The sequence below is a fragment of the Aedes aegypti genome, chromosome 1 (assembly GCF_002204515.2).
Source record: "Aedes aegypti strain LVP_AGWG chromosome 1, AaegL5.0 Primary Assembly, whole genome shotgun sequence".
Taxonomy (NCBI): Eukaryota; Metazoa; Arthropoda; class Insecta; order Diptera; family Culicidae; genus Aedes; species Aedes aegypti.
The window spans coordinates 199,460,647-199,486,617 of NC_035107.1; the positions used below are offsets into that span (position 1 = coordinate 199,460,647).

At 36.8% G+C, this 25,971-nt stretch overlaps 1 protein-coding gene across 1 annotated transcript in view; it reads right to left on the reverse strand.

The window, feature by feature from the left end:
• The window catches only part of LOC5577130 (soluble guanylate cyclase 89Db), an 84,814-nt gene extending 64,022 nt beyond the window's left edge, over positions 1-20,792 (reverse strand). Inside the window, exon 1 of the mRNA XM_021856919.1 lies at positions 20,599-20,792. The gene's annotated coding sequence lies outside the window, so the exon portion shown is untranslated. The remainder of the gene's footprint in view (positions 1-20,598) is intronic.
• Between the last annotated feature and the right edge of the window lie 5,179 nt (positions 20,793-25,971).

Consider the following 25,971-nt stretch of genomic DNA (forward strand, 5'->3'; position numbering starts at 1 on the left):
TGATGTAGGTTTCGTCATCCAAAACCATACATTTCGGTTTCGTTAACCACTCTCAATACAACTTCGTTGCGCGGGATTTGGCCGCCGTGTTTTGTTGATCACCCCGGTTCGGTGCCTTTCGGACCTTGAATACATGAGGCCCAGCTAGTTTCACTGTTTACCGAATGGACCAGACGGATCACTTGGCCTTCAGAGCCGCGTCACTGATCGAAAGGTTCGGATTACGCTTAAAATAATCCAACACCTTCCGGGCCTTCACAGGGTCAGCTGTCTTCAATTTTTTATACACTCTAATCTAGTTATACCCAGATTTTCATCAATTTTTACCCACGGAAAAACAAGTTACACACGGATAAAAATGGTGCATTATTTTCGAGTACAGGCCTTATAAATAAATGCCCATTATTCACGGTCAATGATTTTTTGCCTTCAACGCATCCTCCAAATCCTAGTATAACGTTTTAAAATGTATGGAAAAAAATGATCTTGCTGGGTATGTTTGTTCTGGATTTTGGATTAAAATCGAAAACATTGAAATACCTGCTAGTTGAAGTTGTTTCATGTAGAATTCCATGCAGAACTCATAAAGGATTCTTTAGTTGAATTTTTGGTAAAATTCTCTAAAGACTTTCGAAAAATATTAAAAAAAACATGTGCGAAGTAAAAATATTTTCTGTAATTCTATCGAAATGCCTTAAGTTCTTCGAAGATTTCCTTGAGAAACTCCTTGTCATGTTCTTAGAAGAACTCTTTCAAAAATATTTAGGGCCTTGATAAAAAAATTAGGGCCTTGATAAAAGATTTTCCGCTACAACACTTGAGTGCGAAGAGAATCTCACGAATTGAAAATGGTTGGTTTATCAACAAGTTGTCTGGATCATCAGAAATGGGAAAGGTAGTGACTGAGCTGATGATGGGCTGCATACGACGCTTCGATAAATTCAAAAATTGAGATCTTTAGCGACAGTTCAAAATTCCATATATTTTGAAACAATAATTGTAGCTGACCTTCTAAGATATTTTTTTCCCGATGCGGTGTTCTAGGAGTAGTAATAGGTAGTAGTAGTAATAGGTGGTAATCGCTAAAAAAATTTTACTTGTGTCTACAAGTCCAACGAAAAAAACACTGAAAAATACTGTTTCATTCTGACAATGGCTCATACAAAAAATGTGACAAAAGGAGGTGGTCGAAAAATTCGAAATTTAGCGTGACATAATTTGTGTACCATCCCTTTTGAGTAAAACCGAAATTTCCGCCAGCAGAAAGAATGTGTAACTTCCCATTAATGCGTTGTGGCTCTGCCAAAACTTTATTTAAAGGTAAATACGCATCCCTAAAGTGATTCCTGGTCACCATTTCGGGAGCATGCCTATTTTTACCTTCATTCAGAAACCACTTCCGTGCAAGGAAACAAAAGAGATAAATTATGCTTTTCCATCTTTGTATGCTCGACCACCACACAGTCAGCAGGTGTTCCATGGGGGCGTTGGATGGTTGTTGATCTCAGCTAAGTGGTTGAGCTTTTCCCATCCCAGCCTCCTACTCGTCGTTAACTGCCCATGGAAGCATAACCATCCTATGTGGCTTTTCGAAGCAACATTTTTTTTTGTCATGGCGAGAGTCTTTCTCGTTTTAATGTTAGCTATGCTTTCAGAAATCAACACACTTTGTCTGAAAATGTTGGGAATGTATGAAGTTAGTGTACCCCCGTACTGAAAAATTAAGGCAGATATCAGTCTCCTTATAAACATTCAACCCCCGAAGCAATTACGAATTTTGGATTTTGTTACATATGGGACAGTTATGCTTTTATAGGAACGAGCGACGATGACCGAGCTACGGGAACAGCTAGTCACTGCTGCGACAGAAAACTGCGTGACCTAAGAACGAAGAGAGCTGATTCTACAAGGGGAAAATAAAAACTTGGTTATTGTGCTCAGTAACGAGATTTTACTACCTTTCGTCCTCGGGTTGTGGCAGTTATTCTTGAAAATTTTGCGCTTTTGTTCGGTCTTTTTCTTTTAAGTTTTTTTGTGTGTTCAAGTAACTGGGATCGATGATAAAGCGTAGTAATATTAAAGATATGAATTATAGTTTGATGCCTTAAGAAAGTTTGGCTGCATAGTTTTTGGGGACAAAAACCTTAAAAACCTTAAAAGATGACTTGAGGAATGCATGAGATTTTCTCTAAAAATAAAAAAATCTTTTGATGGATCAATTGGTCGGCGTTAAATCAGAATGAACCAAGAGCAAAACTTGGTAAAAACTGATTATTCTGTCATTAGATGCAAAATTTCATTCATTTGATCGGATTCGATGGACGTTGTAAACTGTGAAAGATGTGTTAAACAATTACAATGGACGATCAATAAAAATCGACCATAGTAAATAGGTTAGAGTGGACCAAGTGCTTTTAATCATAGCAACGAAAACGATAAGTGGACTGAAAAATGCGAGGAAATGCAAGACGTTCCAAGTTGTTTGTCAGATTTCTCGACATAATATGATGCTTCTGCTCAACCATCAATAGAAATTCATAAAAATTACTTAATTCCATGCATCTGGCTTAGTTTTCTGATCACTTACCCTATTTGGAGAGGTAATCAGAAATTCCAAACCTTTCTATGCAGACAGAGTGGATCAAGTTGCAAAACGCAACGAACTTATTGATCATTGTATTCTTGAAGTCGATTCCAGAATCCGATTGAAATTTTTAGCAGCTATATGGTGTCTTTATGGAATGTCCTAGATCCCGCTTATTGGATTGGTATATTTTGGCCACTCTGGCCAAACATTTTTGAATATTTCTGGCCTTCAATGTACTGACCCAACAAAACTTTAATCTTCAAGCTATCGTAATTTCACTTATTTCGATATTGAAAATATAGATTCTTGAAGAATTTACGATACTGATGAAGATATTGGAAAGAAAGATGTTGGTAATTTTACATACAAAAAAAAAAAAAAAAAAAAAAAAAAAAAAAAAAAAAAAAAAAAAAAAAACAGATGTTGGTAATCTGTTAATCTTAATGATATGAACCGAGTTTGACTATGTAAACATCAAAAGATTGAAAGAGTGAACCAAATCACTTTATCAAAAAATATGACTGACTCAACGCCGACCAATTGTGCTGAAGAAAATTTGTTGATTTGCAAAGCAGACAACGATTTTTCATTGCTACATATTATTTATATATTACATTATTGAGTAATTACAACAGTTTGGATGTAATTTTATACAATATCCACGACTCAAGTGATGAGCAATGAGAACGGTGTGATATTACGATTTATATTTGCTGAGTTGAATTTTCTTGTATACTTATGTAAGCTAGTTTAAAAGGCCAAAAATATATTTAAAGAAGCACGGAGATACTCTTTGTCTTGGTAAAAAATAGTAAATTTTCAACCCAAGAAGACCCTCGACTGCCGGGATTCAAGCCCACCGATCTTAACATGGTTTCACGATGTGTACGATACCGACGCCTGAAACAGCCAAATGCTAAAAAAATAGAGACAGTATTTCCAAAAAAATGGCGAGCTATGAGACTATGAGCTTCTTTTGCCTTAGTTGCCATTTTAGTATGAGTATATCGCAGTACTTCCAAACCGGTAGTCCACGGACGTCTAGGTTCTGTCATGACCTCTCCTAGCCATTTTGAATAAGAATCGGTTTTTTAAGTATGATTAATAAATGTAAGAAATATCTTATCTTATCTGATTGATCCAGATTTACATTTCAAATTTTTTACCTGTTTTGTTCGATTTAATCTTCATAATAACTAATAAAAAAACGTCCAATTTCATTCTCACCTCACCGGAATTTCATACGTGTTTTTTCCAGTGCGAACCTAAGGCCTCGATACTATCGTTCCTAAGGCCTCGAGGTATCCGTAGGAAATTCTTCGATCATCGTTCGCTTCATGGAGAAATCTTAGATTTTTTTAGAAGTTCCTGACGAACTATTGACGGGACTTAAGAAATTCGAAATTTTTCATCGTTTCCACATAAATCACTGGCGAAATCTTCTCAAATCGAACTGCAGGACTGATGAGAATTTCGACTGATCTTCTGAAGATTCCTGCGAAGATTCTTGACGAGTATCTGACTAGATTTTTGATGATTTTCTGTCGAATTTTTTGAAATAATTTTTCCTAGTAAGCTCATTAGTTTCCTTAAAATACTAAAGCAGGTTGCAGAGGCAATGCTAATGTAGATATATACCCTATCCAGGGCCGGATTAACAAATGTCCGGGACCGGGAACCATTGTCTGGTGGAGGCCCTATTCCCTGAAAAACATGTTGATACTCTAGAATAGAATAGATAGTTTTCAATGTTCTTTGTAATGTTTTAATTATCAGAAGTTAAACTGTTTTATAACGTCCAAAAAATGCTTTAGATCTTGCATGAACGTAAACCAATTTTGAATTTGAATGAATGTAACTAATATTTTCTTCAATATTTTATGTGACTTTGTAGATGTTGAGATCAAATTCAATGTTTTGTAGCTTTTTAGTTAACCTTAGGGCTGTCGCGCTGTTGTGCTTTGTACAACAGTTGTGATTTATATGCTATAATTTTGCAACAAAACTATCTATCGACACCAAACCCAAATGCATTCCTCAAGAATCTTCTTAAAAACAATACTCGACAGTTTTATTTACAGTATGGCCTTTAATAATGCGGTAAAATAAACAAATGTACATGGAAGTCGCATAATAATGAACGCACTATATACGGTTCGAGTGAACCAGAGTTTTAAATCGGTATATCTCAAAATCCAGATAATTTAAAAAAATGGGGTCTTCAGTAAAGTTGATCTGGAGGTAAAGCGCTATGTGATGGTACCTCATATAATTCGGAATTTGACCACAAGGTGACACTAGTGGGCATGGAAGTTTTACTTTTGTTTTGCAGATATTTCAGGATCCTGACCATTTTGAAGGATGGCGTCTTCGGCAAAGTTGTTCAGTAAGTTAAGGACTATCATTGTCCATTGGCAAAATTTTGAAACAACTAGTCAAAATTTTGCCACTAGGCGGCGCTAAATATTCGCAAAACCAAGCGTTTGTACAAAGTAGAACGCACGACTACTCGCATTACAAAAATTCGCGCGACGACCGAAAGGTTAACAACAAAAATCCATTTGACGATTACCTTCTTATTGGTATCCTAAATCAAATTATGCTTATTCTATTCATGTTTTAATATTCAAGTTGTTTAACATACAGATTTGCTTATCAATCTATAGATGAATAAATTTGTGTAAGGCTGGTAGCAGCTGTCGTTGTAGAGACTTGATCTCCGTTTTAATACACGTTTCTATTTTAAATGAAAGATTTCTAAAGTCTCTATTTATACCAACATGGTCTCCGACGTCTTTTTTTTCATTATTCTGATTGCAACGTGGCTATTCAGCAGGTTTTTCATGCATTTTGCCTTACTTTCGTCGAGGAATAATTTCCAGAAATCTTGTCCAGAGACTTTATTTTTGGATACTTTAATTTGGAATACTTTCCTAGATGACCCAACCACGGACTGCAAATCTCCTCAATGGTAATAATTGGAAACACATGGATCTCTTAAGGATCTCTTAAGAACTATTTCTAGAGATTCCACTACCAACTCTCCCAGAAATTCATGAGGCGGAATTTCTCCAGGAAATAATTGAGCACACAAACGATACCACCTCCATTAATTTCGTCAGGGATTACATCTTTATTCTTCCAAATACAGGTCGGACTCGATTATCCGGAGACTCGATTATTCGGAATTTTAGACTCGATTATCCGGAATTTGTTTTTTGATGTTCTTGTTTTTCAATTTTCATGCATAAATCTGAGATAATTTGGTATTGCAATTTACAATATGAATGGTTTTGCAGTTTTGAACGTATTTAAGAAAAGGGGGGTTTGAAAAAGTGTTTTTTTTTTTGTGTATGCCGGCCCAATTTTTTTTTCTTGTGATGACCCCTACTGTTCCTAGAAATGATTTCTGGCTACGCCACCGCATCGTATAAATTGAATACAAACCTACTTGAGAAAGCTTTCGTTAGAGTAGAAAAAATCACGTTAGAAAATCGTAAGGAATTTAAGCAACAGAATGTCATTCTACGTGTTTATCCAAAACATTTTTCAATCTTTCTTTATCATTTTGTTTCTCGTGAAGTCCACAAAATCTCATTCTGAATGTTCTTAGATGTTTATTATTTGAGCATATTTGCATAAATTTCACCCATTATTCTGGATTTATGAAATCATCTTAGAGATTCAAGATATGAAAGATCGAATCATATGGTGTTGGAATATTATGAACCGTGGCCCCCTCGGCCCCGGAAATACGGACCTGGACCTATCTTTGGAAAAAAAAATCTTGACGAGAACTTCGCGGAATCTGGTAGAAGCTTGGCGATACAAGAAAAAAAACTCTCAAATCTGTTAAATCTATGGAAGGTTTCCATGAGCCAGTGGTTCCCAACATGTTTTAAGTTCTTTGAAAAATCCCGCGGACCCCTTAAAAATGATTGATCTTGAATTGAATTTCTAGCGAGAAAGACATCCACTATGAATATGAGCACCGGGTAGTCCACAAAAACCATGTGGAAAAAATGCGTAAAAGAGATTCAGTGTAATAGCGTACACCATAGCGCAAACAAATCAAAAGTGAAGAAAGGAAACAAAACCCACATGCCGCCACACCAAGATTGATTGACTATGGCGTAGAACACATTCAGCCTATGTGCTTAGCAAACAAAACTAATCCAGTCAGTTGTGCTTTTACTCTCGTACCGCAACATCGAAGCCGCCATCAAACGACAGCTTAGCACATGGAATGACACGCGCTTTCCCACACAATCTTAGTGGATGTATAAACACCCTACCAAGGGAAATATGTGACTGATGTACTTTTACGTTTGCAGCATAGTTTTCATAGCACCGCTGTTCATAAATCCTTCAATCCAGATAGTTGTTCATCTTTCTTCCGTCATCCTAGCTGTAAACTTTACACAAAATCAATTTCCAGTCCATTACGTTGCGGAAATCAAAGGTTCTACCCTTCTATAAACCTTTCGGTTGTCGCGTGAATTTTTGTAACGTGAGTAACCCTTGGTTTTGCGAATATCCCAAGAGTCTGACAACTTAGACAGATGACGTCTTCTGCAAAATTGTTCAGTAGCTCAAGGGCTATCATTATTTTAGCCAAGAAATTCGGGATTTTGCCACTAGGCGGCGCTAGTGAGCATGAAGCTTTTGTTTTGCAGATCTCAGGATCCTGACTACCTAGAAAGATGGCGTCTTCGGCAAAGTTGTTCGATAATTCAAGGACTATCATTGTTCGAGCTAGTTGATTAAAAATTTTGCAACTAGGCGGCGCTAATGAGCATAAAAAATTTGTTTTGCAAATATCTCAGGAGCCTGATCACTTAGAAAAATGGCGTCTTTGGCAGAACTGTTCAGTAGCTCGAATTCTTTCTTTGTTTAATCCATGAAGTTCGAGATTTAATAAAATAATGGTCCTTGAGCTTCTGAACAACTTTGCCGAAGATGTCATCTGTCTTAAAAGTAAGGATCTTGCAGTATCCGCAAAACAAAGGTTTCATGCTTATTAGCACCGCCTAATGCCAAACATCCTACTTCTTGGCCTTAATAATGATAGCCTTTGAGCTACTGAACTACTTTCCCGAAGTCGCCATCTTTCTAAGTGGTCAGGATCCTGAAATATCTGCAAAACAAAAGTAAAACTTCCATGCCCACTAGTGCCGCCTAGCGGTCAAATTTCAAATTGAATGAAGTACCATCAGATAGCGCTTCACCTCCAGAACAACTTTACTCAAGACACCAAGCTTCTAAATTAGCTGGATTTTGAGATATACCGATTTCAAACTGTGGTACCGTATATAGCGCATTAATGTGCGACTTCTATGTACATTTGTTGATTTTAAAGGGCTATACTGTAAATAAAACTGTCGAGTATTGTTCTTAAGAAGGTTCTTGAGGAATACGTTTTGGTTTGCTGTCGATAGATATCTTTGTTGCAAAATGATAGCACATAAATCACAACTGTTGTACAAAGACAACAGCGTGAAAGCCCGAAGGTTAACACAATTGCAATTCTGAATCTGATTCGGATTCGGATTCGGATTCGGATTCGCATTCTGATTAAACACCAACCTCCAAACATGGGATCTGATTTCGTTGAGAACTGAGGATACGCAGGCTCTTTCAAATAATATGAGAATTATCACGACATAATCAAACTTGCCGCCGTAGCTTTTTCCCATAAACTACAATGCTCATGTCCGTGACCAACACTACATTTCGCATGAAACTCAAGGCCATGGTGTGGAAACATTTACAGTTCCGTTGATCCTAGCGTTCTGGAAAATTTGGAGACATGTAAACTAGACGGTAACATGCCAAACTAGCTCCTCAGTACTGAATTTGTCCTATAAATCTCAGTAGAATATTTCCCACAAAAACACCAAATCACATGCAGCAAAAACCATTCAAGCTAGAAAGGATCCAGACCGTGTTGTCGCTATGAATAACGATGAGAATTTTCCTTAGCCAGTCTGTCTACATTGTTATCGCGTTACACAGTGGTTGAATGAATTCAAAAACAGACACAACAATCGACACAACAGATACAAACATCGAAAACTATTGAAGCATGTGAACATTTGAAAGTTTAACTTTTCTGAACCACTGTGCACCCAGTTACGAACGGTTCGCTCTTTTCCACCGATTGGGAGCCCAAAATCGAAAGCTGCCGTGGCGACATCCATCGTATGCCAATCAGCTATTCCCAGAAACCGGCCGGAAATTGAGTTCTTTGATGAGATTTGTCTTCATCCCTTAGCAGCCAAATGTATCATCATTGAAGCCGTCCATCAGCTGAATTCTTATTGTTTGATTTGGTGAAGAGCTCAAATCGGCGCAAAGATTGCGCCATCATTACGGTCCAGAATGAAGCAGTACTTTGCTAGATAAGCAGATTCCTCAAGACGAAACGAGGGGAAAACTTTGCTCATAAAATTTATTGTCCTTTAGTTGCTTGGTTGGCGAGACGAAACAGTAGGGTAACCAATATATTTTGGACCTTTATATATTTTGGACCCCCTGGGCCATTTTCCTGCAAATTTTCCAGTTTAAATCGAAAGACCAATACAATCCGCATGCCATTTGGAAAGATAGGACCATTCCGCACTTGCATCAAGCGTTTGTGCATGGAAAATGTGTTTATTTTATCTGAAATTAATTTAATTTAATCGGTTCATCCATGCCACCGTTACAACACGTTACACACAGAAATTGAAGACGTCAGAAATTTTTCAAATGTAAACAAAAACTTTTTTCTAATTTCTTAACTAAAAGAGTAGAATTTCTTCGCTTTTCCATTGTCAATCGATTGATTAGACTATGGGCAAGCATATTATACAACCAGTGTCGTGGACATTGTCGCCAAACGATAAAAAATGCCGGGGGTCCAAAATATATACCTTGAGGGTCCAAAATGTATTAGTGTGTCCAAAATAATGAAAAACAGTGCTTCGCAATTCAATTATTTTCGACGTTTTTTGGATCCCTAATGATCGTATGGGCATTTTATCTCGTAGAGGAAGTTTATCTCTACATTTTGCCATGTTTTTTGACTTGGTTACGCTTTGCAATCAATTAATTGGGACAAAAAACTGAAATCACTTCCTTAGGGGGTCCAAAATACGACCGTTACCCTAACGGTCGCTTGTTTGAAAGGAAGTACACGATATGGACAATCGTCCTTCTTGGAGAATGAGAATCCATTGATGTGGCTTCCTTAGTATGTAATTTTGCACTGATGGACATGAACCAAGGAACAAGAAACATTAAGAAGGTGTTAAACTTTTTAAATTCCCTCCATTCTGAAGAGAATTCTCAGATCATCATCCATAATTCTCTAGCATGTTGCTGATCAAGCACGCCTCAAAATATATGCTCAAGGGTTTAGTCGTGTCGTAAATCCGTAAATTATGTATGTATGAGTCGTTCTTCGCTTCACGTAGTGGATGAGAATCCGTACAAATTTGTTTGCATTTTGGGTGTTCTGTTGTTTTTTCATCGTTTTCGCACTCCACATTGTGTCGCGCGGAATTGATTTTCCACATCGTTGGGGAGAATTTTTACGAGCACAAAGCATCATAGCAAACTCGTGTTTACAAGTTCTTAAAGTGGTTCTGCTATAATTTATTCGTAGAATTGAGAACATAAATTTTAAAACTATAGCTGAGAACATAAATTTTAAAACTATACTTACGCTGGCTTGAATGAATATTTTTCACTGAAAAAAAAACTAGACGTTGGTATGTTCGAAATCTCGGATCGGTTCGTGAACATCAATCTTCATTTCATTACAAACTTCATGTTTTACAAATTTCTCGGAAATGATTCAAACATCATGCTTCTTCCAAAGATCATTCGAAGATTTCGCCAAGAACTCGCAAGGAATCTGCCTTAAAATATTTTGATGAAGTTCACAAAAAAAAAACAGTTGAAAATTTTGCAAGCAGAAGTATCAAGAAAATAAAGTTTTTTCCAAGAATTCTTCTAAGCATCATTCCAAAACTTTTCCTAAGAATAAGGAATTCTTTAGAGAGTGCTCAGCGATTTCTTTATGTATTTTCATAGGAATTCGACTAAATTTATATCCTGAAAACCCTTCTTGAATTTCATTTATTTATTATTTCCATAGAAAATTTTATAAAGATTCTTCAAAAATTAATCCATTAAATCCTGGATAAATTTTCTTCCAGAAGACAAGATTATAACATTAAGATTTTGCAACGACTCCTTGAAGTATTCGTCTTTCATACCCACTGATGGCATCTCAATGCAATTTTCACTTTTTTTTTCAGGTAATATATACAAGTTTTCCTTTTCAAACACATTCAGGAATAAAAATTCTCTAGAATTTATCAATGGTTTTTGAAGTAGCCTGTCCCAGATGTTTTTAACAATTTATAAAAAAAAAGACATCCAAATCTTTCTTACGATATTTTGGTAGAACATTTATTGTTTTATTTTAGCTTTGAATAACTCCATAAATGCCATCTAGAAGCACACCATTGATTTCTATGTTTAAAAAATCGCCCGAAGTCTTCAGGAAATATATTGAGAGAAGCATTTTGAAGACGTAGTGCCTTAGAAAGCCCAAACAATACGGTTAGTTTTCGTGACGTCGTAAAGAAGTTTTTATCTTTTCTCGTTTTTGCGCGTTTTGTTGGTACAGTTGCATGCTCTTGTGGGGTGAGCGGCGGAATTAACACCAATCGTGTGCGATTCGCATTCTACGAGTGAGAAAAGACATTCGTGTACAGTCGAGGATGGATTACCAACTGGTGAGCTGTTTTCATGCTTATGTGTCAGCGTCGCTTTTATGTAATTTTTAAACAAACTATGTACGGTTCGTCACTGCAAGTGTCGGCATTATACCTGTTCTCTATATTTTCAATACACACATATCTTTCTCATTTCGTTCAACATTATGAATGTAAACGTATATATTTAACCTTCTACAAATAACTTTTAGTTTTAAGTAAGAGTCGTACCTCGTTTCCTCCATGTCCATGAATTACATCACTGACCAAAGTTGACCAGATCATCTTTCCCATGCTACCTGTGGAGATGCAGAGGTATTCTCGGTCTCCAGAAGCAGAATCATTACGCATTTACATTCCTTATCCATCCCAACCAACTGTAAGGACTTGGTCGGCGCCGGTATTGATCAATAATATGAGAAATGTTAAAATGTGCACTTCGATAATAAGTGGAAAGTCCGATCCCTTATTGATTTGGATCGAAGTGCAATTCTTACCAGTTCTGACTAATAACGCAGTAGCAACTATTGACGTGTACAGTCAGTGTGTATTAGTGGGTCAAAATTCAGATTCTCGCTCCAGTCCACTTTTTAGATTGCATTTGGGTCCCATACCAACTGTGCAAAATTTCCGCTCGATCGGAGAAACTTTATTTACGCGCCAGCCGTTTAAAGTTTGTATGGGATTTACTATGGGAAAACTTACTTTTGCAAAGAAAAATTGCCAGAGGTATTTTTAGGATGAAGAATTTTGCCGAAGACCGCGAAACAATCCGACACTTGTGAAAAAAAAAAATCAATGGAAACCTATTGGCAAGGCGGCGTTGATTAACACGTAAAGGAATAACAATAACAACAAAATCGGGCAAAATTTAGGAATAGGCTATGCTTAATAACTTTTTTCACAAGCATCCGATTGCTTTGCGGTCTTCGGCAATGTTGTTCATCGTATGAATACCTATCGAGATCAGTATTCAGAATTTTTATAGAGGTGTATGGGCGACCTCTGGCGATTTTTCTTTGCAAAAGTAAGTTTTCCCATAGTAGATCCCATACAAACTTTGAACGGCTGGCGCTAAAATATAGTTTCTCCGATCGAGCTGAAATTTTGCACAGTTGTTATGGGACCTAAGTGCAATCTAAAAAGTGAACTGGAGCGAAAATCTATTTTTTTTTTTTCATATAACCGTGTCCCAGGCTAGTGTGTATGCTATATTAAGATAAGCATTTTGAAGATTTTTTTCAAAAAATAATTAATTTGAAGTAATTCTTTAATCAGTATAGAGCAAAATTTCTTAACTTCTTATGCTAATAATAATATTACACCCATTTCAGTCAAGGCAATTCTTGAATTTTTCGAAGCATTGTCCAAACATATTCTATTGAATATTCCAAAACTTGTTTAAAAGCTCGATTCGGAATTCTTTCGAAAAATCTTGTATACTATTCTTACAAGAAATTTCTAAAAATTTGACTAGACACCTTAAAATAAACCAAAGCAAATATTTCCCAAGAAATACTATCGTATTTTTTTTCATAAATTCCATCTCAAATTCCTCCAAGTATTACTACCGGAATCCCTCCAGTAATTTGCCTAGAAATAATATTTTACGGAAACAAATCGAGACATCATATATAAGAGCTCCAATAATAGCTCATGCATGATTTTTTCCATGGAGGATTTGACGATTTTAAGATTTTTTGCTGAGCAACTCTAAAGAAAATTCTCAAAAAAAATATTGCTGAGATTTTGAAAAAATATTTTGCTTCATTTTTTTCCCAAGATTCACCTCCAAAATACAATCAAGTAAAAAAATATTTTTTTCCAGTCTCTTTAAATAAAATGAACTTCAGTAATTATTTCTAATAATTTCTACACGGATTATTAAAGAAAAAAACAGCCAGAAATTCTTCTAAAACCCTTGAGAAGTCTTCTACGGATATGGCTGGAAATTATTTGGGAATGTCTACAGGACTTTATTCAAGAATCACTTTGAAAACGTTTCCAAAGATAACTCCATGCTAGATGAACAGGAATGCTTTCAAGAGTTTCCCTAAGCAATCATTCAAGAATTCATCCTAAGATTCCTTCAGGAATCTCTGCAATGATATTGCCAAAAGCTTCCAGAGATTTCTTGTGGAATTTCTCGAGAGTCTCTCTCGAGGATTTTTCCCAGATATTTCTCCGACGATCTGCGGGAATTTCGCTATACACTCTTGTTAGTTTTCTAGGTTCTGCTTGCATTTTTTCAAAGATTTTATGTTGAATGAGTTTTGTCTAGAGATCCCTCTAGATTTTTTTTAATTTCATAACAAAGTTTATAAATATTTTCGATACTGAAAAGTTATTTTTCGATGGTTTCGTAAAGTATTACATTTGACCATATGAGAGAAACGAATAATTTTGTTAGGAGACCTGCAAGCATGTTGAAACAATCGATTTAATCTAAATTTAATCGTGCAATTTCAACCAAATTATATCTGGAAGGTCACAAAAACGTTTGATACATCATACTTTAAATTTCATGTAAACATCAATGAAAACGGTATTTTATACAACTTTTATGACCTGTAGCTCTAAATTGGGACGTGCTGAAACATTTCTGAGAACGGCATCAGATCCAAAATTCCCAAATCTACTAGAGACGCATAATTTGCTTCACGCAAAAATGTCATTTTTGTTACGCTGAAAAAAGTCATGATAAAAAATATGATTTTTAGGGGTCATTCACATACAACGGCATATATCTCAAAAAGTATAAGAGATAGAAAAATTGTGTCTTCGACAAAGTTGTTTCAAATTGCCAATTCTACAACTTTGCTAAAGACACCATATGTCTATCTAAATGTTTTGCAAAAATAGTTTTTCTATCTCACTGCTAGGTGGATTGATCATAAAACTTTTTTCGTCAAAAGTTGCGCTTTAATATACCAAGAAACTTCTCCGAACAAACTATATCGCTAAAATCAACGGTTAGGGCGCTATTCAATTGAACTATCGTGGGATTGCCATTATTTCATGCATTCCAAAACTGGTCGAATCAATTATTAACAAATGTATTTTTGGTCAAATTAAACACAGAATAACTAATTCACAACATGGCTTCTTTAAAGGCCGTTCAACTACTACAAACCTCCTGGAGTTTGTTGATTATTCCATAATGGTAATGGATAAAGGTAACCACGTAGAGGCTCTCTACACTGATTTTAGTAAAGCATTTGATAGACTTGGCATTTCAATGTTAATTTTCAAACTGAGTAAAATAGGTATCGAGAAAAAGCTTCTCAAATGGATTGAATCATATCTAACTGACCGGCAGCAGATAGTAAGATTTAATGACAAAAAATCCAAACCAATTCAAGTCACATCAGGTGTTCCTCAAGGCTCCCACTTAGGACCTCTCCTTTTTATTTTATATGTTAACGACGTATCTCTTCTTCTTAAAAAAAATACGGATTCTTATATATGCAGATGACATGAAATTGTTTTTAGAAATCATGAAAGACGACGATTATGAAACATTCCATAATGAAATACTTTTATTTAATACCTGGTGTTTTAAAAGTTTATTGAAGTTGAATGTTGAAAAATGTAATCTAATAACTTATAGCAGAAAACGAAACACTCCGAATTTAACAATAAGGTTAGGAAACCAACAAGTTAAAAAATGTGATAAAATTAGAGATCTAGGAGTAATTTTGGATTCCAAATTAACGTTCGTTGAACATTACAACACAATAACTCATAAAGCGGGCAATATGCTTAACTTCATAAAACGTTTCGGATATCATTTTCAAGACCCTTATACGATCAAAACCCTTTACGTTGCTTATGTGAGATCCATATTAGAGTATTGTAGTGTTGTCTGGTCCCCATATTTGAAATCACATGAAGAACGAATAGAGTCGATTCAAAAGCAGTTTTTACTATACGCACTCCGCAAATTAGGATGGACTGTATTTCCTCTTCCGTCATATAAAGCACGATGCATGTTGATAAACATTCAGACATTAAAACAGCGACGAGAATATGCCATGGTCGCATTTGTTAATGATATCGTTTCACAACGTATTGACTCAACAAAGCTATTATCTAAATTAAACTTTTATGCTCCTAATCGACAATTGCGTCACAGAAATTTGTTTACTTTAGATCGTTATCGTACAAACTACGCCAAATTTAGTCCTCTAAATCAAATGATGTCTGTTTACAATGAGCACTGTGAAATGATTGATCTTAGTATGCCCCGGACTAAATTGAAATCATATTTTAACTCACTAGGAAATCTTAGAATATAAGAAACTATGTAACTATGTAGTCTACAAATGATTGACGAAATAAATAAATATAAAAATATTCAAAAAGCGCATGAAAACGAGAAAATAAAACACAGTGTGCTGTATTCTTGGTTCGCAGAGTTGTCAAGGAATTCCGCCAAGGATTCATCCTAGATATCCAGTAAGTATTCGTTCGGGAACGTTTCATAGGAAAATCATGCAAGGGTTGCCCTGGTTCTTACGCACACTTCTAAAAAATCCTTGAATAATTTATTGGGAAATTCTTCCAGAAGCTTTCTCAAGGATTTTTTTCAATTTTAAAGACATTTCCAATGAATTACTCAGCATTGATTCATTAAGAAATGATTTAAAAACTCCTCAAAATATGTCTTTAAAAAAAATGTCTATCTTTATTATCGAAATTTTTAGCCCTGGGCTAGTGCATCTCAGTAAGCCGTTACTATAACTCTTACGTTACAAGTGACTATCTCGGGGATGGGATTCAATCCCAGGCCTTCGGCGTGAGAGTTCTAACCCCTACACCAGGTCCGTCCCCATATTTGTCAAGGTTTTCCTAGGATATTTCAATAAATATTTTCATGAATTGAATAGTTTTTTTCCAAACATTGCTCTGGGTATTTTTCTAGAAATTCTACCAAAATTTTCTGCTGCAGTACCACCAAGAATTTCGCAACGGTATACTCTTAGGATTATTCTCAAAACTTGTACGGTATGAAATACTTCCAAAAATGTTCACGAAATTCATGTATTTTGTTTTTGGCATTTTTTTTTCTTCCTTTAAGGATTTCCAAGGTGTCATGAGGGAATTTCCTCATACGGGGTTGGTGGTCTAATGGCTACCACTTCTACTTCATAAGCAGAATTCAATCCCAGACCCGTCCCTTTCCCCTTACTTTGTAGTTGTATCGTCCGCATGCTTCTATCTCTCACTCTTAACACTTCAGTCGTCGCGCTGTTGTATTTTTGTGGTGAAAAAAACTCGCTTATCGTACACAGCATCAGCGTGGTGGTTCTCACGGTGGCAAACCGCGCGACGACTGAAGAGTTAATCTACCAAACTATTCGTTCATAGCAATCGCTAGAACCAGAGACGAACAAGAAACCGTTTCCCTATGCTTCCATTCTTCCTCATACCACGCCTCTCCTTATGCCAGATACAAAGGCAGGCTGCTAACCAAAGCAATCCTCTCTGCCGTGCCCCTATACCTTTCCGCATGAACAGGCGAAGAGGTATATCTGGTCTACTGTGGGCCAGTTTTAAATGCAACATCAATTCCTAGCCCTTTCCCTCAATGGTCTGCATTCTGACGGCAGGCGCCATTGTTGCCTAAGAGTAAGAGTAAGAGATTATCTGCACATATACACTGAGAGTGTCTGTTAGTCCCAAGCAGTCAGCTCTCTGGCGATACTGTAGGCCAATCAAGCTCAACCTCAACTTATATTCTTGCTGGATTGTTTCCAGATTCTGCTTGGGTTTCCTTAGTATTTTCCTGAAAGAATTGATCCAGAAATTTCTCAACGGAGTCATTCGTAACATTCTGTGAAGATAACTTCAGCTATTCCTCAAAGAATTTCTCTAGTAAATCCTTCCACGAATCAATGAAGGTAACAACCAATAATTTCCAAAGGAATTTCTCTAAGAACTACTTCAGAAATTTCTAATAGGAAACCTAATGTTTCCAATATTTTTTTTTCATCAATTTTTTCACAATCAGCGCTACAAGCTTCTACTTTAAGACTTTAACCGATCGAGAATCTTTTCGAAACGGAAATTTTCTCGACTTCCCAGCGCATAGCGTATCTCCGTGATTCCAACACGATATAGGAATGCAAAAATGGTGAATTGGCAAAAAAAGCTCTCGACGTGATTCGCTAAGTAATTCCAATGTCAGAATTTTATTTGATAAGTGCTCTTCTGGATGTTCCTCAGTTCAATACCCTCATAGCCCTACTTGATTTTCCTCTTCTAGAAACCCTTTTACGATTGATTTGGTCTTAACCGACTCTAGTCACCTTTGTAGCCAATTTATCACGCTTGCTGATTTTGATTCTGAGCATGTCACTGTTACGATTAAAATGTCCCATGAAGTGTTTTTCAATCCTATCAGCTCCAAAATTTAATTAATTCCATTGAAGAAGCAAAAGGCATTGTAATACTAAAATGTGAAATAAAATTCGATTCCATGATTATATACGATAAACTCTTGATCCGTCTTAAAACGTAAGAATAAGGCAATTTCAAAGCACTCGCGATCCTGCTATGAAAGTTAGATGGCAGGATTGGCAGAAATAAATTAAAAAAACGATTTTCTTCCTTAGAAACAAAAATTTTTAAAACAAAATTTCTCAATTGGACCCTGGCTCTAAGCCCTTTTGGAAATTATCTACAATTTTGTAAAAACTTAAAATCCCACCTCTTTCAAAGAGTGCACACTCACTGGAGGTGAATATGAAAATCTTACTGTTATTGGAATTGTGAAATTGAAAAGATGAGGAGGTTTTATGCCTGTTGGAGGAAGGATAAATATGGTGAATATTCTACTCCAGCGGGCTTTTCCCTGCTCCGGTAATAAAATAAAAATAAATATATTAAAAAAAAAATTTGAAAAAAAAACTCTGAAACCAATTCTGGCATTGAACGAGGAAACCGAATTATTACTAACTAATTACGAAATAATTCGAAAACTTGCTATGCAGTTTGAAAGCAGGCATGATTTTAATTTAGGATTTACTAGTCCAATTCAATATCAAGTTACTCGGGACTTCGGAAGCATTCTCAATCAAGAGAACGTTTTTAAAAATTCCTGAGAGACTGATTTGGAAGAAGTGAGAATTTTATTATTATAAAAAATAAAAAATATGATAGCCCCTGGCGATTATGGAATTTTCTACATCGTCATCAAGAATCTTTCGGAACAGTTCGGATTCCGCCATGGATATTCAGCCACTCATAAACTTTTGAGTGTGGGAAATTTGAATCGTTCCAACAAATATGAAGGCTATTCTACTGGTCATGCTCTTCTATATATAGACAAAGCATTTGATAGTGTTTGACATGGATGCTTGATTGAAAAATGATTAAAGAAAACTTCAATTTTCCAACATACATTGCTAAAATAATCCAAAGCTTTCTGTCAAATCGTACACATTGTTAATTATCAGAACTCCAAGTCTAATAGACTTTCTGTAAGAGCTGGTATTCCTCAAGGCAGCATTTTGGGACCAATATTGTACAATACTTTCACATCTGACTTACTTGAGTTGTTACCTGAAACAACCTTAGTTGAAACTTTGGAACAAATTTCAAACAAAATCAATCTATCTATCTTCTATCTTATATATAAATAAAAATGAAGTGGTGTTTGTATGTGACGAAATGGCTTGAGAACGGGACAACCGATTTATATAATTCTTTCACGGTTGTTTTCTTGAATGGTTCCGACGAGTTCGTGTGACGAAAAAGTTTTCGGAAAATTTGGTAAAACGGGAGAGTTTTAATATGACATTTTGTATGGGAGGTTCCATTGACATTTTGCAACAGCCTACTTGATGGCTTGACGAAGTTTTCCGGGACCACTAGTTATTAAGAATTTTAAACAAAATACGTTGCCATCTTCCAGTGCCATGATCAATGTCGTATATATTATAATTAAGTTAGGTTAAGTTAATAAAAAAACGTTTTTTTTTCATTAGCAGGCGCAATTAAATCACCTGTAAAAATTCTGATGTAACTGTAATGTAATATATTGTTGAAAACAATATACGCTCTCAAAGAAGGATGATAATGTTTCCTAACTTAGAACACCTAAACATAAGAAATGATTGTTTAAAATGTTTCTTATGAAGGATTTAAAAAAAAATAAACCTATTGCCGATATAATATCTGGCAGAACCAAGAGAAGACCCTTAGACATTTCCAACGATAGTGCAGGAATATCTTTGGTAGAACCTCTAAATGAAAATTCTGGATTTTTCCCTTAAACGTTTATTCTGTGAGAAATAATTCTGAACTTGCTGAAAGAATTTATGGTCAGAAGAGTAAGGTTTAAAATTGTTGTGGAAGTTCATGACACTCACTCAATCGTTAGACAAAGCCTGTTTCAATTAAGAATCATCACAAGGTAGTATGCAAATCTTTATATTCCCGTAAAGCGGTTTCAAACGCACGTAGGTACACATGGGTTTAAGAATTAGTTTACATGCACTTTAAACTCTTAATCATATTTTCTACAAAAGTATGTACAAATCGAATGGCGCCTCAATCTCTATTCTATTCTAATTCAATGTTAATTTTCTTCATAAAGAAATTTTGGAAAAAATTGTAACGATACTTATCCATGCCTGTAAGTATACACAAAAAATCTTCAGCAAACTCAATTACGACTGCGAGTCTTCTATTCCCTTCTTCTTTTCTTTTCATACATAAATCTTCTCAGCCATCGTCGTTCCATACGACGGATCTAGACAAGGCACCATATTAAACAAGCATATATTTTCCAGCAATCTAGTCGTCTCTTCTTCTCAATGGGCTTGACATAATCATTCACATTTTACTCTACGTTAATCTACACAATATCCTCTGATTTCCACCAACTGCTAACATATCGTTCAGCGTTATCGCCCACAATAGAGACGAATGTCTCCCACTGCACACATTCCCAACGAACAATTTCCACTAATCTTCTTCTACCGCACCACTGACACGCTTCCACAAATCACGATGAATATTTATGTACTGATACCGCATCCATTATTCTTCAGGTTTCGACCACCGGAAATGGATTCAAACCAGAGGCAGTGGAAACCGTTTGTTTTTCCACATCACCTGTTTGATTCGAAACCGAACGAGTCGTAGATTTTCCAGACCACGCTCTTTATCCCACCAATTAATCACAAATCCTTGTTTGCACCACACCAGCATTCAAATCCACCCGAAATATCCTACCCCAAAAATTAGAACAGCATCCACCGCGAATTTGATTGGAACAAGCCAAACGATTTCCAACTCCAGAATTGAGCTTCACTTCACAGCTCGGATGAACCAATTGGACACAGAGTTTGTCGAGAAAAGAACTATGTACTACCACCCACAACGGAGAGAGACCGGAGAACGTTCAACGTCTGACCGCGACGGTTGCTCACTGCCGACTAGAGTGCGTTCTCGGTCGTGAGTCCAATTTATATGGTATACTCACTCACTGCGTATAGACAGTGGATGTCCACCCAGAAGATGTCCTGCGAGCGAACTGTCAATCCAAATGAAGAAGTCAGCAACCAGGAGGCTCCAATTCCTTTCCCTTTACGCTTGCTGAGGGCGGAATTTGCGTGAGAAATGGAGGAATCCAACTCCCGTTCAGGCGGGTAAATAATGACTCATAATTAATTATTCTACGATTATAACGCCGGAAAGGAGGATAATCATCATAAAGTGCTCGTTTACTGGAGTTTAGAACAAACGAAACTACGTTGGTAATAAACTGTGTTATGTTATAATTTATGTGCTCCCTGGAAGAAAACATATAATTATCAGTAGAATGTTTGAACTAAACTAGAATTGTCCTACTGCAGTTGTCTACTAGGTACTTCAACTACACTGAAACCTTCATTTTCGGAACATCTATTTAAGTAATTAATAACCCAGACAACCAAAATGTACGTATAACGAAATCACCTGGAGGCTTTATATGTGCAAAATTTCACTTATAAGATGTCGCGAAAAGGCCTTCTACGTACAAAAGTGGAGGCGATATGCGTGCATATATTATGTGATGAATAATAACATACAATGTGAGTGTATAAATATTCCACCGAATCAACCTGTGATCTTATGCGACTTAACTTATGATAACAAATGTTGATTTGACAGCTGCTACGGATTGATGCGACTTACTTTGTACGAGTGTACGAGACAAAACAAAATGTATAAATGAACTCAGAAAAGAAGTGTTTTATGCGAGGAAACTCATCAAACAGACGAGTTTATCCACGGTGTTTTGCGGGTTTGATGTAATTAGTATGAATAAACGAGTTGTAACGTGAACTTTCATGTGATTTCTGGTTGTCTGGGAAATGGAATCTGTGTGCGTTTGAGGCGTTCAGATTTTAAACCGTATGCGTTATGCGTCGAAATGGAAAGTAGTTTACAGCTGCCTTGTCGACGATAGATTATCATTTGGTGAGCTCGTTTCATGCTTCAATTTCAAGTGAGTGAAAATGCTTACACACATGTTTATCCTAAAAACGGTATGGATGATGCGTTTAGTACAGTCAGGTCTACAGATTTCTAGGAGACCCAGGGATTATGGGATTTCATCATTTTGGGGGAATATATCGTATGCTTTAAGAGATAGCACAGTACTGTCTTGGGAGAAGTTTCTGCACTCAATACGATGTACCTTTATGAGTTGCTGACCATCCTTTTGGTTGAGAACTTGGCAAACAGGAGCGCTTTTTCAGACTTGCACTAGGTTCATATAGTGCAAGTCTGAAAAAGCGCTCCTATTTGCCTCCTATTTGGACCCGGTCAACCAGTCAGCGAGTTTCGATAGCGATCGATACCGATTCGTTTTGAATCGTTGGCGATCGCCATCGTTGGACAAAGATCTATAAAGAAATCGGAGGACTGGTTGGTCGGGGAGGGATAAGAATGCAAACTTTGTAACATATGATATCTCTAGATCCGGATGATTTGGATGGTTGGTGTCTTCGAAAGAGTTGTTCTGTAGCTCGAAGACTGCCATATAGTGGACATCAGGATGCGGTTTATTTTTCAAAAGTTCTCAGAACCAAAAATTCGTATGCACTTCTGAATTCGCATCACATATAATGGAAAACCTCGAATTTTGAGCCAAAAATATTAAGATTTAGTGATGGCGCAAGCGACTTGCAAGTGAATTTTCAAGTTATGAAATATGACCTTCAGTGAAGTCTTCATAAATTTGTTGTTTCGTAACCAATTTTTAAGCGCTTAGCATCATTTTCATAAAAATTGAATTAAAGAAAAATTTGTATAAACATCAAATTTGTCTAAAATGAAAACTAGTCTTAGTTAAAAGAGAATGTTTCCTCTTTTTACTTAAAATATCATCTTTGTTTGATCTTCATCAATACTCATCATCAACTTCATCAATACTCAACCGATTCCATATTTTTTTACATGATTTTGAAGCAAATTTGGGTTGATTCCAGATTGTGTATATATCAAATTTGTTTAAAAAATTTTTTGACTTGTTTATTAAACGTGTTCACTTTAAGCTGACAAAAAATTGAAGAATATAGTATTTTTTGTAGAAAATTCATATTTTTGGGCAGTTTTTCTTAGATAACTACACAACTAAAAATATGTTGTAAATTTCAGTTTATTTTCATGTACCTACTTGGAGCATCAAAATAAACTGAAATGTCAACGACAAATCGTTTACTTTTCAATAGAGCACTTTAAATTTACACGATCATGTAACATTCAAGCATCTTTAGCTGAGAATTAAACGCGCTGCTTTAACAATAGATGAATTTGATTTACTTTTACTATACTCTTCTCTTTACGCCACATTGAAATTCAAATATTTTTAACTGTGTAAGTTAAAACTATTTTTTTTAATTAATTTGTTGTGCCCACAGTTTAGAAACTACTAAATTTGCTTCAAAGGCATGTAAACAAATTTAGAATCCATTAATTATCCATGAAGTTATAGTCACAAAAAAGTGATTTTTTTTAGTAAAATAACGAAAATATTGGAGAAAACTACTTTTAACTAAAACTAGTTTTGATTTCATACAAATTTGATGTTTTGATGTTTCTGTTCATTAATTTTGAAGAGAGCGCTAAGCGCTTCAAAATTGGTTGCAAAATAACAAAGTTATGAAGACTCCACTGAAGGTCATATTTCATAACTTGAAAATTCACTTTCAAGTCACTTGCGCCACTTCCAAATCTTAATATGTTTGGCTCAAAATTTGAGGTTTCCCATTTTATGTGATTTGAATTCAGAAGAGCATACGAAATTTCGGTTTCGAGCACATTCGAAAAATAAACCGCACCCTAGTGGACAATCTGATTCGGAATTACGTCACCAGGCGGCGGTAGTTATTATGGAACTTTTATTTTGCGGATATCTTAGTAGCCTGACCATCAACGAGGCGGATGGGCATCGTATCAAGCAGGAAAACCCGATAACCAATGGGAAGATGTACGTGAATACGTGCGGTTCAGAAGAAAATAAGGTGCCATACAGCATTACCGATCGCAAGGAGAATTAGCCGAAGCCATGTGTCGCCTGCCAGAAGGACGGCCACAAAATCAAGGATAGCCATGTATTCCACAAGATGACTCTCGGTGATCGTTGGAGTATCGTCCAGGAGCATTACCTTTGTCGCCGGTGCATGGGTGCTGACAGAAAGTTCCTTTGTAAAGCTAGCTTCTGTGGAGAGAGCGGTTGTGACGATTGCCATCACATACTCCTCCATCCAGGAAATCCACAGCAGTTCATCGTCAGGTCAAGGAGCACATTCTTTTCAGAATATCTACGTTGTCGATACATGACCATCCGCACTTTTACTTTCGACGACGGTTCATCTCGAACACTTGTGTTGCAGATTCAAAGAGCTACTAACACCACGAGGTTTGATTTAAAGGAAGTGCACACCATTCAGAGCATCAACCTCCCGGTACAATCATTGAACTTCAGTGAACTTTCCGGATAGCTCACGCATCTGCAAGGCTTACCGGTTGAGAACACCGGCGCTGTTCCAACGATTCTGTTCGGCTTGGAAAACTCGTTCGTGATGGCTACACGCAAGAGTAGAGAAGGAGTCAAAGGTAGCCCAATCGCAGCCAAAACCAGGCTAGGCTGGTCGGTCTTTGGAAGCACGTCCACCGATGCTGAATGGTCCGTGCATCCGTTGTTCCACATTTCTGTTCGTTCAGGTGCCAAACTGGCTTGTTGTGGAAGTACGACGACGTGGAATTCCAACAGGTCCATGGCGGATTACGCTGTCTTGAACGTCGTCTAGCTTCAAGACCCCATTAGTCAGTGCCAAGAAAAATGGTATGCTTATAAAGCAAACCCAGAGGAATTCTACAGCTTCGATCCCGAACGGTTTTGAATTCTACCGTTGAACGTCGACTTGTCTGGTGCTAAGGTTCAGAGCCAATCTTTCAACTCTGCCTTTCTCGCTGGACCAGATTTTCTCGCACCACATCAAGCTGTTTTGTATTAATTTCGTCAGTTCAAGATGGCCATCTAATCTGCCACCGACCTCGGGATGACGCGCGACACCAGACACTTACCAATGAACAACACGGGCTGACTATAAGGGTTTCGGAACAAGCCACAACCACCGACTCTTTCGAGATTATTCAATATTGGGAGAGATGAGAGTTTAACTTAATACTATCTTTTATTCGGGTATTCGAGTGAGACGGGAATCGTTGCAGCGCTGTTCGGTGACGTTGGGGCCCTTTGGGCGATGATGGGGGAGAGAGGATGGTGCACGTACCTGTAGCAACCCTGCGGCGGGTTCTATGATATTCACGTGGTGTTCGGGTGGTGGGTTTTACCGGACGAGGGGTGATGCGACCTGGGCAGAGATGTGGGCCGTTTGTGGTCTGCATACAGTGGAGTCAGTTGAAGTCCGAAAGGTCTAACATCGTGGCGGGAACCGCACTTGGTTTTGAGTATAGAATCGTCCTTCAGGCCCGGTTCACTAATTATTCGGGACCTCTATTTCCATGTGACACTGGCTTCTTTCACTTTAATAACCGCACTACACGACCGCACAACTTTAGGACCTCGACCAAAATTAGTTGTTCTTCGGTTCGTGGTCTAGACTTTAATAATCCTCCTTATCCATTCCAAAATCACCAATAGCCTTCTCCAGTTATCCCTGTCCTTTTCCTTCTCTCTTCCCATTCTCTTTACTCCCGGATCCAATATTGCTGTGTTGTCCAAACATCCCATTTTGGTAGCCAAATTACCCGTCTACCTTTTTAGTACTAACGGTGTTTCTCTCCTCGATTTTTATTTGACAATTTAAACATATCGAAATTCAGTATATTACTCGCAGATAGTTTTTTTTAATGAAAGATATGGTAATTTAATTAAACCATAATTTATATTTATGTACAAAATAATAAACTGACAATTAAATGGATGCTTATTGTTGCGATTTAAAGATCGGTAACAATACCTGCATTCCACGATTCTGATATCTGTCTACTGCCGATGATCGACTGGAATCCCCTCTACGCAAATTCTGGGACATGAAAACCACTCCATTGGGTCCAGTTCGATCCACTGAAGAGAGCCGTTGTGAAGAG